The sequence below is a fragment of the Vigna unguiculata genome, chromosome 2, assembly GCF_004118075.2.
Source record: "Vigna unguiculata cultivar IT97K-499-35 chromosome 2, ASM411807v1, whole genome shotgun sequence".
NCBI lineage: Eukaryota > Viridiplantae > Streptophyta > Magnoliopsida > Fabales > Fabaceae > Vigna > Vigna unguiculata.
In genome coordinates this window covers 8,149,088-8,161,835 of record NC_040280.1, presented here as the reverse complement: position 1 = coordinate 8,161,835, position 12,748 = coordinate 8,149,088, and positions in this window count along the sequence as shown.

Here is a 12,748-nt window from a genome sequence, read left to right as displayed (position 1 = left end):
CTAACCACTTACAAGATCTTCCCACCGACAGACCTCCCTCTAATCTAATAGATGGATCCTCATCCTCCTGAGGTGCCTCTAAAACCACAACCATCGTTGCTCCCACAAAATAGGTGATCATTAAAGGAAGACAAGTAACATAAGATAGAAACACATAAGAAGGGTAAGCTAATGACTTTCAAAGAATTATCTCAATCTATATAATATTGACATATAACAACTATAGACAAGTAGATATTCACATACTTACATACATACATACATATATATATATATATATATATATATATATATAAACTACGACTCAACTAATCTAGATACATGCATTAAGGTCAGATCTAGGCAGTTTTGCACTTGTAGTCGCATCTCATGCTCTACATAGTGATGGATTAAGAGGGAAACTCTACCACATACAAGGTTAGTCTGTTAACACCTTTGGACAAGGAAAAACCCCAAGGCTAGGACCTCCTGATCCTCCCACCATATACCTCATTCCTCTCTAATTGAGAATTTGAATTATTATTAGAGCGTCGGGATAACTACCAAGACAATCCCTACTTCAATGCATACATACACTACCACAATTCATAACTAATTCACCTTGAATTATTTAACACATCTCAGTCTCATGTTTAGATGCTAGCCAATCAAACATAATTATAAAACTACCAACATCAAAGTCAAACAATATCCAAACAGATGTTGATATTCTTGCTCATATTACATAGTATCTCGCTTAAGCGAGAAGCACATTCTCGCCCAGCGACAAACTGATCACCTAGCGAGTATCTCCTTGAAGCTCCAAAGGAAAATAAATCAATTAAATCACCAAATGAGTAAAGACTCACCTCGACCAGTGACAGAAGTTCTCTCGCTCAAGTGAGACATTCTTTCTAGGGCAGGAACTTGAACAGAGGATATTGTGATAAATCTGTGAGTTCTCACTTATGCTAGACTTCCTCGCTTAGGCGAGACTGCTCTTGCTTAAGCGACAATTTCCTCGCTTAAGCGATAACTCTAACATATAGCAAAGATGATTTTCTACTATTTTCGCTTAGGCTAGAGCCTCTTGCTTGAGCAAAAATAGTATATTCTCACCTGCTTACAACATGCAAACCAGAAATTCAAAGCAACACCAACCAACATTAATTTTAAGCTAATACACACATCAAATAGAGAAATTACATGTAATCAAAATCAAAACAAGCAATACATTTTCAAATTATAGAAAAATAATCTAGCTTCCCTTACTTGATATCTTGTTTAAATAGCTCTATGAACGCCAAACACCTCTAACTCCATAGAATGCTATATCTACACATAGAAACATCACAAGAATGATCAGGACATATCGTTATGATCACTAATTAGCATAGACTCATACTGATGAATAAAATGATGCATGTAAGCAAAAGAGAGCTCACATGCAACAGAAAACAAAAATAAACCAAAAAGATGGCGGAAACCCAACTTACACGAACGAAGACACTAATCGGTCCAACTTGAAGAGCTCGTCGAGAGGATCAATCCTATGGTCTTGGTTCTTCAATCAAATGACCAGAGAGACAGAACTCCTAGAGAGAAGTCAGAAAACTCTATTAAAGTGGTTTAGAGAGAGATAATGTATTTTAACAAAATTAAACTCATTCATAACAATTCTATTTATATTAAAAACTTTTAATATTAAAATAATCGAGTTTCGCTATTTTTAAACCACTATCACTTCTAAACTACAATTTTCTAAGGTTTTACATTGTTACTGTTAATATTATTTATAGTAACATTTTTTAAGAAAATACAACTATTGTCATATCATTTTTAATAAATATGACCATGAAGCCAATTTCATCTTAATTAGGTGTTTCACTGATAAAATTTCGTGTTGATTTAGGTTTTTTTTATTATTGTGGTTGTGGCCAATTTGAATATGAATTTACGAAAATAATGCAAGTTTTAAAAAATTTCCACCCAACACAACTAGCACAAGTTGTGCAATGTTAGTATGACTTCATGATAAAGAAGTCATTCTGATATGAAACGATTTTATTTAGATTACCATGCTAATATAACTCTATTTTGTGTAATGATTAAAGTCGTTGCAATTAGGCAAGATTTTACTTAACGATAATCTATTTTAAATTTTGACAGAAAGAAAAATTATTATTGGTGTGCGTGTTCAAATATGTGTCGTGGATCTTGCTCCTCACTTCCTACATATATACATATATTGAAAATCAAGGTTTTACTTCCTAAATTTTGAGAATTTATAGTATTTGTTTTCAACTTTGCAACGTAAAAAAAGTTAAGGTCTAATATTTGCATAATTTTTAGTTTTAGAATATTTTTTAATATCTTTGTTATATAAATTAGTTTTTAGAAATCTTTTTGTGTTAAAAATACTATTGATATAAAGATTTAAAATATTTAACATACATATCCGGTCCAATAGATGATACAACCCATTAAGGCCCAATGAACTTTACCTCTAAAAGTGGTTACAAGAAATTACAAGATACATCTAATGTGACTGATATTTTCATACTAACAAATCTCGTTAGTATGATTACGATCTTATACTAAATATTCTGTATATCTGATAAGCTATCACATTGTAATTATTATTATTACTATATCATGGTAAGTTATTATTTCACTGATATTGGTTAATATCATGTTACCTATTATAAATACACCTAGTATCCTTTATGGAAATACTCACTCTAAAATATACTTTCACATACTTGTACTCTCTCCCTAAATCATTTACTAACTTGAGCGTTAGAAAATTTTTTACATGTGGATCTTCTCTTGTCTCGCAACCCTTAGAGGCATCTCGTCAAGGTCTTTCAAAGCTCCCTGATCTTGCCACCTGTCTAAAGGCTCGCCTCAAGATCCTGGTATGAACATTTGATTCCCATCATGGTTCCGTTAAAACTTTGCCCCAGCCTCACACATTTATGGTCATTACTAGGAACCAAGCTCAACTCTAACACGAGATGGCCAGTAAGCAACCTCATGGTGGCTTTGCAAGGTCAGATCCAACATCTGATCTAGTTAAATGAGCAACAGCGCAATGAGATCGTCGCTATGCGCGCACAACAATAGGTTGACCTCCAGACGCTGAATCAAAAGTTGGTCAATCTGGAAGAAGGACAAGTTCCTCCCTAGCCTCGGAGGGAACCTTCACCTATCATACGCTCTTGGTACTCCAGCAACGACTCTCCTCCCCGCAAGCAGCCTAGGAGAAGTTGATCTTGGACAATCCGAGAGAGCCCTCAGGCCAACGACCCAATCTGCTCCCAGACTAGCAAAAGCTTGAAACTCAGAAACAAGTCCCCTAAGAGTCGTAGTCGGTCTTCTCTACACAAGACTCAGAGGTACCGTAGTAGGGCAACCAATCACGAGGAGGAGGAGCACCAAGGTCGACCTTGCCGATTCAGACGAGACCACGGCTCGAGAAGGTCCCACAACCCCGCGAAAGAGGAGCATCGGCAGAATCACAAACTCCACTAGGCATCACCATCGACGAAGGAGAAGCAAAGATCGCCGAGATGGCAAGTCGCGTTGGCTTCACCACACCTACATGGACAGGGTCGACCTCTTATAATCCCTAGAGGTGGATAATTTCCACCCCCTCACTGAAACATGACCACACATTCGCCATCAACATCTGCAAATACGATGGGACCACTAATTCGACAACACACCTGAAGGCATATTTGATCCAGGTCCGTATCTTCACTCAGGAAAAGAAGGTGTTTTGCATGTTATTTCCTACCACCTTAGACGGTCAAGCCCTAGATTGTTACTATACGCTACCCCTATAGTCAGTGGACTCTTTCGAAGTTCTAAGCTCCGTGTTCAGAGCCCGATTCGCAGACCAAAAGACAATTCATACTCTATGGCTGCTCTGAAGTTCGTAGAATACAAAGAAGGAAAAACCTTCAAGCACTTCATGGAGAGGTTCATGGTTGTTATTGCCCCCATCCCAGGTATCACTCCATCCATGGTCATGCACTACCAAATATGTGACCTCCAACCCAGACCATTCTCTGACTCCCTTTTCACAAAGAGACTGACAAACATGAACAAGGTTAGAGAATGCGCAACCCAGTACATGGCCATAGAAGAAAACAAGTTGAACTCTTTACTAAGAGCTTGTCATGCAGCACACATGGGATTCCCTTCTTAAGCTAGCTTGATTAACATAATTAAACATTAAAGAGTAGTTTAAGTAGGCGCATCTAATGCTTCCTATTTAAGAAAGACTATTTTTAAAATCCTACACTACTTGGTCTTTAACACAAGGCCTAAAAGAAACCTACACTACTTGGCCCTTAATACTAGCCCTAAATATTCATAATCTACTAAAGATACTCCATTGTGGCCTAAAAGAAAAGAGTTTTACTTCACCTTGCAAAGATAACTCTATCTCTTCATGAAAGTGTTTTGCCATGCTAGGGGGTATGCCATCAAAGGGAGAAGAAGATAACGAGAGCAACATCTTGGAAGAGAAAAAGGATAGTGGAGGGCACAAAGGAAGAAGAGTGTGAAGTGAATAGGGTTTCACGAAGGAATATTTGAATGGTTGTTCATTTAACCGATCTAATATCCTCATATGAGATTGACTGTCTATTTAACTAATCTAATATGTAAATATTAGATTGGTTCTCTTATAACTGATCTAATATACTTCCTTTTATTTACAAAATAGCCACCACATTTTGCATTAGATCAGTTTCGTTACAATTGATTCAATATTTTGTTTTAATATGTCTACTTTACTAATGTCACCCAAACGTTAACTATCTTATAACATGATACAAACTTTTAAACACATCCTATTTTCCACCAAGCATACTACTTTTAGGAGTATTAAAGTGTCAACCAAGTCTTATTGATCTTTACTTTACAAATTCACCCGTTCCAACAATAATCCTATTGGGCAAAGCAACAATAAGTTAATAGTTATCCATTCATGAATAAAGCATAAAGATGTACACCTAAAAAGAGTAATATTTTAATATTGTAAATAAATATAAAAAAGTCATTTAGTTTAAAAAGATGTATGCAGGAGGTGATGAGTAGCTAGAGGAATGAATAGTTTGAAATTTAAAAAGCCACAGTTTTTTTTCTGAAAAAAATCCAATCAAATTGATATATAATGATCCAAGTAGCATATTAAATAAGAAGTTACATATTACAAATAGTAAAGGAAAATTAGAAAATATAAATTATCACAAGTAATTAACACATTGAACTTACGAACAATAATATAATAAATGTCATTTACTATATCTCTGGAATTATTTTGTTATCTTCTTCCTTTTTTGTTGGTGACATCAAATATTGTTTATTTCATTGGGTAAACAAGTCAGTTGTTAAATAATTGTGTTAATGGGGAGTGGGTTTAACTATGAATTTATTTTTATTTACAAGACAATTAAATATATGCATAAGAACTAAGATGTGTTGTTTCCTATGTAAGTACTTAATCTGTCAAACAATAGATTATCCCTATTCTTTGTCTAAAATGTGCATCTAAAAATAAATACATCATGGACATAAAAGGTCAAGAGAAAACTCAAGGTAATGAAGAACATCTTAATAGCAACCATAGTGTTCTCAATAGCGACCAACTCTTAATTAGGCTAACAAGAACATCTTAATAGCAACCATAGCGTTTACATGTGTTGGTTGATGATACTCGTCACATTATTTGCATGAATTAAGTTTCTATGATCCATGAGGAGAAGAAAAACCCTGAACATGCAATATTTTAACAGCCTAAGAAGCCAATTCATAAACCATGTTTGGGTTTGCATAAAGATCATGGTCACACTAATGTCCAAGAATAGTGTAAGAGAAAACCATGGATATCTAGAAAGGTTATTGTTAGAAGTGCTTATTTTCAACACAAACAAGTGGAAAAGAATGCTTGTGACGAGAAACATGAGTACCAATCCTTTGTCATTGTCACTAATGAGAGAAAAAAGCCATATCTCATTGTGATTTATGTAATAACCATTGCCATTGTCACAATAATGGTAAGAGAATCCACTTGCACAATTAACTTGGTTCGTAAATAGATGTGTTCCAACTTCGACATCAATGTGGTTAATTTGTGGTGATATAATTGCAGATTTTGCATCTTATGCCCTAGAAGGAGAGATACTCATGAAGCCTGCAGACCTGATGTGCGTAGTTGTTCTTGTTTTTGCTTCATCAGTATCTAACATAGTAAGAACAAGATACTTGAAAGGTGAAAGAACTCCATCATCTCTTTTCTTACTTGTTACAATATATACATTTAAGTTTAACAATATTCTAAGTACATACATTCTTTGTTGGTACTGAACATATTCTAAAAATAAATTCTATTCATTAATAGTTTGTAATTTTGGTTAGCCTTATTAATAGATGTTATCTGTTAGTTTAATTATTACTATCATATACTTGTAATAAATTGCAAGGCTTTAATCTATTTTTAAACATAAACAGTCTTAGTGTATGATTGATATATCCTTTAATTATTAATGAAAAAAGTTAATATATATAACTTGAATGTTGCATCTATATATTGGCGTTGGTTCTTAATCTGAGTTTAATTATGTGTATTGTAGATCTTGGGAACACCAACCAGAGAATAAATAAGTACATGAATCCAAATTGCATAAGAAGTTATGAACCTTGTTGAGCTACAAGGTATCTGATTAAGGAAGTGTTTGTAATGAACAAATTATATCAAACACCGCATTTGAAGGATGTTATTTAATTTTTTTGTTATGTATAATTTTTTGATTAAAGCAACTAACACTATAATAATGACTTATTAATTTTAATTTTTACGCTTTGTTATTTACATTGTTTGATATTAAAATTGTAGACTTTATTTTGTTCCTTTTATAAATGTTATTTGTAAATTATAAATACCAAAAATCTAAAATTGTTGCCTTTTATAATTTTTCTTTTATTTTAGGATTTATGTATTATTAAACACTACTAAAGAAACAAAAAAGTGAACTCCAATGAAAATTATTTACTGCTGATTATCGACACAATGTGGATTTGAACCACTGACAACAATGGGAGTTTCAAACCCCAAATAGGGGTTCGAAAACCCCAAGGAGTAGCGGGGGTTCCAGAAACCCTAGACAATAGTGGGGGTTCCAAAAACCCAGACAATACTAGAGGTTTTGTAAATTTCCGATAAGTTGTGTTTTTCCAGGGGTTGATAAAATCCTCGGTAATATGTTAGTCATACTGGTTCTCCTAGAGGAATTCCAAACTCTTGGTAAAATCATTAGTAGGGGATAAAACCCTATAAATGCCAAATATAACCCCACTAAAATTAATTATTTTTGTAGTGTATATTATAAAAATAAATTAAGAAGGACAATGATACAAAAGAATAATTTTTTTTATATATAATAAGAAGTTATAGATGATAATTAAAAATTAACAAAGTAGTTTTTATTTATTATTTTTATTGATCAAAATTTAATTTCTAAAATAGATTTAAAGTGAATAATTTCTAATTAAATATCAATTAGAGAGTAAAAATATTATTTATAAATAAAAAACATATATGATCATTAATTACTAAAAATATAATATCTAATTATATTATACAATTTTAGTAATAATTATTATCATTTTAAATACTAATAATTTTTAATTAATAAAATATTATTTTACTATAAAATTAATTATAATCAGTTGTCAAATTAGTCTATATTTAATTAATTTCTTATAGTGTTAGAACATTTAATGAAAATAATATTACACGGTAAATAAATTTATCTACCATAATAAATTTTAAAAATTAATTAATATTATTTATAGTAACATTTAAAAACATTATTATAGGATATACACAATAACATATTTAATAAATATAATAAAGAAAATGTTACTAAAATTTGTAAATTTATGTAGTTAAACTTTTCTTCTTGCCTCCAAAGAAAGAAGTACAAATGTACCTCTATTTGAATATAGATGTTTCACTGTTATAATTTCCTGTTGATTTAAGGAATACAAAATAGAAAATGATTGGTTGACATCTTTTTTTTACTACTTTTTCTACCACCTTACGTGGAATGAGCAATGACATTCTTATTTTAATTTTTAATTTAGTTTTAAATTGCTCACACTAGCACTTAAGAAAGAAATTTTCTTCCGCGCGTGGGCACCAAAATTGCATTCTCTTTCCCTCTCTTCCAACCCCATTTCTCAATTACGAAACCCCATTTTTGAACTCTCGAACCCCATTTTTGAAACCATTCTCACATTCTTGAACCCCAATTTGGAACCCCCGTTCTATTGCTATTATCCAACCTCATTGTGGTGTCATTCTCTTCCTCCGAACCACACACATATAACCTTTCCCTTGTAGTCTGAAAAATTGCCACCGTCAAACATCGAAAGCTACCATTGAAGAACCCCAACCCCATTCCTTTGTACCCACGAACGCTTCTTGCAAGACCCGTGAAAATTAATTAATTAAATAATTAATTACTTAATAAATGCGGGTAGAAAGCGCCTTTATGACATTAATTATGGTTTAATGTGGTGTGGAAAAGTATTAACTCAAGTGGTTGAGAGTACTTAATTGTGTGAAAGGACTTGGGTTTGAGTCCTATGTATGTCAATTATGTGTTGCTGTTTTATTATTAATTTTTAATAATATGTATGAGTAGGGAATTGATACTATAAACTATTATTGATTGGAGTGTATCACCAAATGTGTATTGGCATAGTGGTTGTGCTTGGCATTATGAGTGGAGGGTCACAAGTTCAAACCTTGTTAGACGAAACTTAACCTTTCTTTTTACTAAACTTAGCTTGGGATGAGTGTAGAACGGTTGTGTACATTCGAACTATGTTATGGTTTCTATTTTTTTGGTTTTAATTTTCCCGTGTTTTTTTTTTTTTGGAACGGTATCTTATTAAATGAGGTATTTTATTTTAAATTGTTATTTGATATGTTATTTATTAAAAACCAGTAATATTCTTTAGGGATGTTACAATTCCAACGATTGTGGGCATTTAGGTAGGTTTAAATTTGGTTTTCCCTCACCTTTTCTTGACAGCCCCTCCATATTTGTGTGAAGTATTTTTGCGTGGTTCTTGCATGGCATAGGGGTTCTCGTATTCATCTTCTTCCTCTACAGAGATTTTAAATGTATGTGCATATGTGGAAAAACTTTCCTGGCCCATTTTCAAAATTAACCTGCAACCCAAGACTAATTACGTTGCAACCCACAAGTGACTTTTTGCACAAAATAAAATCACAGATTTGGAAAGTGTAGTTAGAAACACAATTCCCTCCCATACTTGATAAACCCAAACTTGTGCACACCAATAACACACCCCCTCCCAATGCTTATAAACCAATTATATGTGCAATTTGGGGAAGAACTTTGATAGCCCATTCTTAAATTTAACTTGCAACCTAAAACTAATTAAGTTGTAACCCATAAGTGACCTTTTGCACGAAATAAAATCTCAAATTTGGAAAATGCAGTTGGAAACACAATTCCCTCCCATACTTGTTAGATCCCACCCTGTGCACACCAATAACAAACCCCATCCCAGCACTTCTAAACCAAATGTATGTGCAAATTGTGGAAGACCTTATGTGGCCCATTTTTAAAATTAACTTGTAACCCAAGAGTTAAGTTGTAACCCACAAGTGAGCTTTTGCACGAAATAAAATCACAGATTTTGAAAGTGCAACTTGAAACACAATTCCCTTCCATACTTGGTGGACCACAGCCTGTGCACACTAATAACACACATTTTTCTCTATTTTTGCTTAGGTTTTATGTGTACACCCATGATTTGGTCGATTTGGTTGTGTCCCTATAGTTGGTTGAATAAATATAATAAAGAAAATGTTACTAAAATTTGTAAATTTCTGTAGTGCAACTTTTCTTCTTGTAGGAAAAATAAGCATAAAATAGATAAAACCATAAATAAAAGGAATTCCTGAGACGTGTAGAAAACACTGCCCTTAAGGATTTATCCGCAGTATATGTGCAAACCCCCCAGGGTACAACAGGAACATCTCAGATATATTCCGAGGATAGCAGAAACTAGCAAGATAAGTAACCCAGGATATAAGAGAGAATGAAGAAATAAGAAAAGGAGAGATGAGAAAGGTTCTGTCTTGGAAGAGTATTTAAGCTCCTATTTATAGGTGATGAAAAAATCCAAGCTCTATAACTGAAGTCTAGTGTGGAAAATAATATCCCATAAAATGTGGATGTGGGATCAACATGTGGAGGAGATCTCGCTGCAACAACATGCACCATCCTAAAAAGGAGGGAGACTTGCTCACATTGCAACAACTGCAAGGCTATTATTTTTGCAATATTATTATAAATATATAACAATCCCCCACATATTGCAAAAGATAAGAGATAGAAAGAAAGAAGATCCTGGATCTCAACTAAGATGTAATGCATTAGAGCTGGTATAGCAAGCTATATGAACCAGTCTTAGATTGAGAAACTTAACCCACAGTGTAGTTGGTATAGCAAGCTATACGAACCAAGGACACTTGATGTGTGTTAGCGGTTTTATCAATCACAATACACCCCCACAATTCTTGCTGTTATCTTTGTGTTGCGCTACTAGGCCATGCGCGTGTCCGGTATTCATGAGTGCTCTAGAGATCATGCCAATATCTCATACAAGCGGCCCCACTCGACACTCATATAGGTGATTTCATCAAGTGTATGCTGCAAATCATACACCACCCGTAAGGGATATGAAAATCATTAAAACTTTGTTTCCACTAAAATTCTTACACCACATAGAATTTTAATTATAAAGTTTAACCTCTCAATAATGCAGTCTCTAGAACTTTCACACACACACCATAGGAATGGACATAATTGATTTAAAATCAATCAATTAATTTAGTGCTATCAGAACTAACAAGTGATTTGTTCTTACCCATATGAACCTTATTCATGGGATCTCCAATCACAAAGGTTGGGTTACCATCACTTGTTTGTTTCAAGTCGCTCAAGTCTCATTTCCCTCGATGTTTCTATAATCATATTTCATCCTAGGATTTTGTCAAAGGATCTGCTAGATTCCATTCCGACTTCACATACTCAATGGAAATTGTTTCACTCTTCAGTAGCTACTGCCGATTGACAATCACAATGTATTTTCATTCCTAGTGGAATGTTAGCTAAGAAGTTCGTCAACTACTCAACTTCACTATCAGCCCTTCTCAAGAACAACATACTTATATTTCTTGTTGATTTAGCTATATCATTTGCCTGGCTGATCTCCAAGGAATCACACTACCCCTAAGTGTGAATTTATTACCACTAATGGATTTTGTCTCGTCTGAATCAGAGGTTCAGTTAGCATCATTGTACCCTTCTAGTACAATGGGAAAATCCACTATATTCAATGACATATTCCATTGAATCTCGTAAGCATCTCATAGGTCTCAATATTCCTAATTAGAATATTAGGTGTATCTTCTCAGTTTATACTGCATAAACAACACCTGGTCTAGAAAAGACCGTCACAGGTAGTAAGCTCCCAATTATCTGAGCATACTGAGATTGAGAAAATAATTCTCCTTTATTTTTCTTTAATTAGTATCATAAGGGATATTCACTCATTTATAATATCTAAACTTCCTAAGAAGTTTCTCAAGAACTCTACTGGGATAGTAATACTATCACCCTTCCTTATGATTCTATCTTAAAAAATTACATTGTTTCACCTAGAAACAATTTATATTTCAAAATTAGATTCTAGAAACAACTTAGTTGTAGAAACTATTATCCCATTGCATGCATAGATTCTATTTGACTTGTATTACAGTCGCATTGTCCATCAATAAAACCATTCCACTATATACAACGCAGTAATAACTCAGTTGTAGGTGAAAAAGAAATGATAATAATAACCATCAACTCAGTTTGTGATATAAACAATAATTCCAAGGCATAAGATATATTTATAAAGTAGATCATTTTCGGTATGCACCTCATAAAATGTTTCTCTTCACTTAAGAATAAATTAGACAAATCAATGATTATATAATAATATTATTCTTCAATTATATATATAACTCACTGATTTTTCATCCTTAATATATAATATCATTTTTAAATCAAACTATACAGCACATAAAAAGGTTAATAATTATAATTAGTAATTACTTATAAATCCTTCCATATATAAGTAGTAATTACCAAAACTCACTCTGACACATTCACATTGACGGAAGGGATGCATATAACAATGGCAGCCAACATGAGGCCAAAACATATCAACATTTAATATGCCAATTTTGCCTATACTACCGTTACAGCATGTCTCCATTTCACAAATAACATCACCTTTGCACCTTTAGAACAAACTGGATTCCATGATTAAGAACAAAACCTTCTATTATCAGCCATTTACAGAACGCACCATCTCCGAGGATATGCGCTCATAACACAACTTTCATTGGAACCACCGCGTGACTCCTCCGCCAACCACCGTTATACGTCTTCGCCGACCATCGTCACTGTTCGCGCTACGACCACACTAGCGACGTCGCGTGCGAACATCAGGAACGTTGCGATGGGAAACATTACGCCCTTGAAGACTGAACAACACGAAGCGGTGCTCATTTGCGCTTTCCACTATTTCAATCAAAATGGCAAGAACTCCTAGGGAGAACCCTTACTTGGAGAAAGAATCGCGGTTATAGGGTCCCAGTCAG